The 7435-nt window shown below is 36.4% G+C and overlaps 1 long non-coding RNA gene across 1 annotated transcript; it reads left to right on the top strand.

Moving 5' to 3' along the window:
* The first annotated feature begins 2628 nt into the window (after positions 1-2628).
* On the top strand, positions 2629-5874 carry LOC142182654 (uncharacterized). The gene is made up of 2 exons (XR_012711522.1): positions 2629-3215; positions 5599-5874. It is a non-coding gene; the product is annotated as an uncharacterized LOC142182654 (long non-coding RNA).
* Positions 5875-7435: the final 1561 nt, after the last annotated feature.

Raw genomic sequence — 7435 nt, 5'->3', positions numbered from 1 at the left:
TAAAATAGGATCTATTCGGGAGGTAAAATACCTCGAGTGGTTAGCCAACATAGTTGTAGTTCATAAAAAGGGAAACAAACTTAAAATGTGCGTAGATTTTAAGGATTTGAACAAAGCATGCCCTAAAGACTCTTTTCCACTGCCCAATATCGATCGCATGATCGATTCCACGACCGGCCACGAGATCCTTACCTGTCTCGATGCCTACTCCGGGTACAATCAGATTCAGATGAACCTGGGGGACCATGAGAAGACCTCGATTATCACTAAGTTTGGAACCTATTGTTACAACATAATGCCCTTCGGGCTAAAAAAATGCAGGAGCTACATACCAACATCTAGTTAACAAAATGTTTGAGGAACAGATAGGTAGATCGATGGAAGTTTACATTGATGATATGTTGGTTAAGTCCCTACGCGCAGAGGACCATTTAACTCATTTGAAAGAAACATTCAAAATTTTGAGGAAGTACAACATGAAGCTTAACCCGGAAAAATGTGCATTCAGAGTTGGCTCGGGTAAGTTGCTTGGCTTTATGGTATCGAATCGGGGCATCAAAATCAACCCTGACAAGATCAAGTCCATTGAGGATATCACAATCCTGGATAGTGTGAAGGTCGTGCAAAGGCTAACAGATCGAATATTTGCCGTAGGTTGATTCATTTCAAGGTCATCGGAACAAAGTCATAGGTTCTTTCCTTGCTAAAAAAGAAAAAAACTTTCTCATGGACCTCGAAATACCAGCAAGACTTAGAAGAATTGAAGCGATACTTATCGAGCCCGCCTTTGCTTCACATCCCGAAGGTAGATGAAAAGCTTTACTTATATTTGGTAGTGAACGAGATAGCGGTAAATAGGGTTCTAGTTCGAGAAGAGGAAGGTACGTAATTCCCTATTTATTATGTAAGCCGAACTCTGGGAGATGTTAAAACAAGATACCCTCACTTAGAAAAGTTAGCACTTAAATTAATAAGCGCATCTAGGAAGATAAATCCATTTTTTCAATGTCATCCCATATGTGTGCTAAACACTTATCATATTGGAAATGCTTTGCATAAGCCCAAACTATCAAGCCGATTGGCCAAATGGGCAGTCGAACTCGGCGGGTACAATATCATATATTAACCACGAACGGCCATCAAGTCTCAAATCTTGGCCAACTTTGTAGCTGATCGGGTCCAACCCTACACCACTACAGAGTGACAAGAGCGGTCGATGCAGCTTTTACCCGAAAAGGTCGGGATCGAATCCACATGGAGCTGAGATAATGTTTGGAGTTGGGTTCCTATCTAACCTAGCACTGTGCGATGTAATTTCTTGCACTTCCAATCATTCTTGTTTGTTTGTTACTTCTAATTTTATACTAATGATGCACGGAATTAAGCTAAGTAGATACTTTTGTAGGGTTTTATAAATGGATAAAGAGGCACTAAGGAAGTGACTAACTCCTAGGCGAGTATCTAACGGGATCTAAAACTTAGGGAGATAATATTATAGTTGGTATCATGATATAGCCAATGCACGAAGCTACTTACTCTACCTCTCGGTAGTAATAGTGACTTTGCCCTAATTGGATTTCTGAAGCCCAATTGGGTGTTCAATTTGTGCAAGCAATGTTGGCTCAAGTCGGGTATTACTATCTCTAGGTTTAACCCTTTAATTGGGGCTATCAATCTCTTGAATACACCCCAATTCCTTGTTGACTTGAAATTCATAGACTTAGTCTCTCTTTCTCAAGAAGAGCCTAAGTAAAAAAGGAACAAATTAGTGTTTGCAACCACTAATTCAACATATAAAGCATAAATCAGGCCAAATAACAATCACCCATAAACATCTAAGCCCTAAATTAAGAGACCCATTAACTACCCACACTAGGGTTGAGCCACAACTCTAGCTAATGGGTTTAACTACTCATAATTGAAGAAGAAATCATAGATTGAGATGAAGAATAATCCATAAATTGTAATTACAAGATAAAAGTCTAAGATTAATTGCTAAGTAGGCTACAAAATTACTCAAAATAGACAAAAATCGGTGTTCACGTGCTCACCTAACATAAAATGACCTTAAAATCTGAAAAAGTAGTATTTATACACAGCTAAATTTTTCAGACAAAAATGCCCCTGACGGAGGTGTAGGCATGTGATTTTTTACCCTCCCCGAAATTTTTTATATTTTAACATGTAAATATTTAATTTCGGCCTAATATCGCTATTTCAACTAATTTTGACTCTTTTGCTTTATTTTATTACAAGAAAATAAAAATTACAAAAAATAGTTTCATTAATGTCTTGTAGTCATTTTTAATCTTGTAAAAATACCAAAAAGAAAACAGTTTCATTTATGGTTTATCTTTAATAGTTTATTTTACTTAATTAGGAGTAGTCTTACATTTTTATAAATACTTTACACTATTTTAAGTAAGGAAAACTTAGGCCCTCAGTTAATGAAATCCAGATTTTCTAAGAAAGCCCAATTGTTAGTTAATTCAAGACTATTTTAGCTCAATTTGGGGCAAGAAGATGGCCCAATTTCGGACTAGCCCTTGAGCCCAAATCCCCCATTGCCCCAAAATTAACCCTTGGACCAACACCCCTTCCCTTTAATTGAACCCTAGATATATACATATAAAGAGAAATGAGCTGAAAATGAAGGGGAGAGCTAAAAAAGAGACCTAGGGACAAAAAAAAGCGGACATCCACAGACCTAGGCCTCCCTCTCACATCTCCTTCTTTGCACCACCCAACCAGACCTGGACCCCTGATCTCCTACGCTAAATCAACCACCATAGTTCACCGGAAACCTCCATCTCACTTCAGCGAGCCATCCCCCCAAGTCACCCCGTCGTCGACCACCCCTGAAACTAACGACCCCTCACTACCGGCATCTTCTTCACAAAACACGCACACTCACGCAGAAAACACGCAAAGAACCCAAGCGATTCCCTGCTAAATTTCATCTTCTTATACACTTCAAGGACACACCTGAAGATCTCCAGCCAAAAAGGACAATAATTCTGACAACTCTAAGAAAAGAGAAAATTCCTACAACGTGGCTTAGTCCGAAAAAATTCCTACAATGGTGGAGGACCAAACTCTGGCAAAAATTAGTAGAGTAACCGAGTTCCGTCAAAAGATCCGGCTAGTCGGTCTAGTTCGAGGTCCAAACTCATTTACTTGTTAGTTCTCTAGCGGTTAGCTGATCTATAATAGAGGTGAGCCTCGCTTATCCATATGCTATCAAATTTTGTCCATGTTTGAGATATTTCTTTGTAGTAACTTGAGATTTCAAGATCTGTGATTAATAGTTCATTCAATAGCTTAAAAATGAAATCACCATTACAAAATTATTATTGCTTCTACTGAATAAGTGCTACTTTTATGAAGAAAGTTTGATTCCCTTTTATTCAAAAACCATAGAATTCTGTTTCATTTTTTGGGGTTGTAGAGTAGAAAAGGAAGACCATTTTCCTGATAAGAAAACCAAAAAGCAGAACTGGTTGTGCAAAATCCTGTTTTGTTTGTTTTTTTTCTCTTTGAGAGTCAGCTATATTTTCGTTTGAATTGAAAGACAAGTCTCTCTAGTTTTTCTTGGGTTTGTGTTTTCCTTAAGTTTAAAATTGTGCTTTAGGATTGAAATCTTAAAAGGAGTCATTCGGTTGTGCACCTTCCTGACTCTCGTGGCTAAGGTATAATCATTTTAAGATAATAGAATTACGAACTTTGTAGTTTTCTATATGCACGTAATTAAATCATCACAATTATGGGTATGGTTCTCATAGCGTGATTGTGATACGTAATCTCGAATTAATTTTTTTAGTATGAATACCCGTAATTCGCTTTAATTTGAGCACAAATCTTTTTCTTTAAATAAGTTGAGGTGTGCCATACAATCACCTAGTCTATGGCCCTCACATCGATATGTTAATTAGTGTAGAAAATACCTTGAAATCTCATAGTTTTCTTTAGGCACATTAATTAAATAAATTATCGTAGCTATGAGTACGGTTCCAATGACGTGGTTATGACAGTTAATTTCTAAAATCGGGGGGTACATTTATGTAACCTGGCCATAATTTAATATTGTTAATAAAATAAACATGTTGTGGATTGTGGGTACGGTTCCCGTGACACGATTCACGACGTATAATCAAGTAATTAGTTGTATAACAATCGAATTATTAAAAACGGTTAAAAGGATTAAAAATGCACATAGGTTTAAAAGTTGTTTTAAAATCAAATAAATAGGCCAATAATAACAGTTGAGGGACATACTAAAATCACGAAACCTGAAAATGCCTAACACCTTCTCTCGGGTTAACAGAATTCCTTACCCGTATTTCTGTGTTCACGGACTGTAAAACAACGTCAACCTTTCATCGATTCGGTATTTAAACCGGTGATTTGGAACACCATAAATTATCCCAAGTGGCGACTCTGAATTTTAAATAAAATAATCCCATTTCGGTTGTCACTTAAATTGGATTTTGGGGTGTGAAAAAAGAGGTGTGACAGCTCTGGCGACTCTGCTAAGGATCGAACCTAGAATCTCTTATTCAGGGTTCAAGAATTCAAGCTTAGAATAATTGTTATATTTGATTTTTATTTATTATCTGGTTTTAATTACATGTTTGGGCATAATGTGCTAAATGCTGCTTTTACCGCTTTGATATTATCTGAATTGTATATAAACTGCTACGAAACCCTTCTCTTCTCATCTTCGGGGATGTGCACGTTGACTCCTCTTCTGTTAGTGTCATAACTTAAATTAGGAAGAGGCTCGGACAAGATACAAAGTCTGATGGCCTTTTGGTTCCCGGTATGTAGCCCCCCCGGCTCGAGTTATCCGCTGGGGTACACAAGTCTAGAACAACATACCCAAGTTTTGAACTTAGAATAACTCAGCCTCATGTCAGATCCGTAGTAGGAATGCTTGTCTGCATCTTATGCATTTGACTTTGGGGACTAAACACAGGGGTTGGATCTGTCTAGGACAGGTGTACCCAAAAATAAAAGACCATCCTGATGCATCTTATGTGCTACATTGTTGCAATCTTCAAGGGTAAAAGGGTCATTTGGCGGACCAATGATAGTTGAGGGCAAATGAAAAAGAAAAAAAGAGAGAGGGTGAAGTGTGAAAATAAAGCAGGTAGGACCCAATTATGTTTTCTGTCACATTTTTGTTAAGAAAAAGACAAATCCAACATGAAAAATTCAATTTTTTTTGCACTTTTTCATCATTTTCCGAAAATAAAAAAAAAAGTAAAAGCAAATCCAAAAAGAGTTTACATGTTTCATCATTTTTCAAAACGAAAGACAAAAAATATTATTTTTTTCCGAATCAACTGTTCTTTTAATTCTCACCCGTATCCAATCTGCCCAAACTATGTCTACCTGATTCTCGTCTTTCGGGGCGTGATACATAGGCAACCCATATAGGGTCCGGTCTTCCTAGTGAGTTTAGGTTCTTGGCTTCGCGGGGTCTTAGCCAAATCTTGCATTTTTAGCCACATAGGTTAATTTTAGAAAAATAGTCACAACCAAGTCTTGCATGTGTCTAATAGGGAATGTTATTATCTCACATAGTATTGGTTTCAGTTTTCACATACAGGTGTGGATCTACTTATTGGAGTTTAAGCATGACAGATACCCCAGGACTACTGCATTCAGGAGCTGCCTGAGGAGCTTTTTTTTTGAGTCTATTGTTCATGTTTTACTTTCTAGTACTGTATAGTAGTATTCAGTAATTTAGTTGATGCTAGAGTCTGTCATAGTCTAGTTAAGTTTATCAAGTCTTTTGTTATTATTTCATATTTTGTATTTGAAAAATGTATCATAAATCAAAAATCCAAAAAAGAGATATTTTGCGTTTTATATTTCCGTTAGAATTTTCTTTAGAAATACTACTCCTAGAAATTAATTTAAAAAAAAAGAAATTTGTAGAAAATTAATATCTAGAAAAAAAATTACTTTTATATTTCCTTTAGGATACTAGGACTAAAAACTCAAAAAGAATGGGATTTTTCTCTTTTGATATCTCTTTACAAGTTTTCTTTAAGATATTAATTCCAAAAGTCAAAAAGATTTTCCTTTGAAGTTCTTCTTTCGGAAATTAATAAAACAAAAAAATATTCCTTCTATTTTCAGTAGAACTTCAGGACATTGTACATAGAAGGAAAAAAACATACTTTATCTTTTGTTTATCATTAGAATTTCTCCTTTAGGCAATCAGAAATTGAAATCCAAAACATTTTGTTTTATCTTTTTCATTGCTTGTTTCGAAATCTCGCGTCAGGATATCAAATGAAAATTCAAATTTTTTTTCTGTGGTTAATTCTTTAGATTTCCTTCCTAAAAAAAGAAACAAAAATATTTTTTCTCTTCTAGGGTTTTTCCTTAATAATTCCCTTAGAGTATTTGTTTCAAAAAAAAAGGGGAAAAAGAAAAATATTTGCTCGTTTAAGATTGGGTTTAGAATAGATTTAGAATATTAAGTCTAGAAAAAAAAGAGATTTTATTCTTTTTTGGTCAGATTAGTCATTAAGGTAAAAAATATAAAAGAAAAATAAAAAAAAAGGAAACAAAGGGGGTGAAATTATAGGATGTGAAATATGAGAGGAATGAAAAGAGTTATAATTAAAAAAAAAAGAGGAAGGAAAATGAGCAAGCCGAGAAGTGCTGAAGTGAATAAATTGGGATGATGCCATATGACCTTCATGCCCTCGAAGTCATGTTAGAACCGATAACTGTGTCTAAGTGCATTGCACATAATGTGAGATTATCTTATGTTAAATGCCCTAACGCTAATGGGATGACTTTATTTTTTTCCTTTTGTTATCTTCATTATAGCAGAAGGGTGGGTGGTTTGTGGTTCTTAAAGTGGTAACTCTTCTCTACAACATAAAGTCGAAAGGCAATGGCAGACGACAACGGAATTGAGTTGGTTGGTACTGGTGCCCAAAAGCAATTGGTTGAACAGGGCAATGGGCTGGTTGAAGAGGTAAGGATGTTAAGACAGCACATTGCGGAAATGTATTAGGCTTGGATGACCGGGAAGGCACCACCCCCGCCACCTGGCTTCTTATATGCTACCCTTACCCAAACTCTGGCCATAGTACCAGATGATCCCCCATACTCTCCATATCCACCCGTTTATCACAGCTTTCCCAATCACCCTAGTAGCTTTATCACTCATCCTCCAATTACCTCTCCCCAAAATTGCTCACCTGTCATATCCACTACCCCCATGATCACAACTTATCAACAATCTTCCCTTCATAGATCCGACAACGAACATCCACTCAAAGCCCATGATGCCCAATATTACCCCTCAGCGGTTGCCCACAAGGTTCATGACTCATATAATCAGAGCCTTCGGAATGGCCCTCATGTTGAAAATGAAAAGTTTGCAGGAAAAGAAGGGTGAGATGAGCTA

This window comes from Nicotiana tabacum, chromosome 7, assembly GCF_000715075.1.
Source record: "Nicotiana tabacum cultivar K326 chromosome 7, ASM71507v2, whole genome shotgun sequence".
In the NCBI taxonomy this organism is placed as follows: domain Eukaryota; kingdom Viridiplantae; phylum Streptophyta; class Magnoliopsida; order Solanales; family Solanaceae; genus Nicotiana; species Nicotiana tabacum.
Note: the sequence above shows the minus strand (reverse complement) of the source record. Positions and strands in the feature narration are given on the sequence as shown.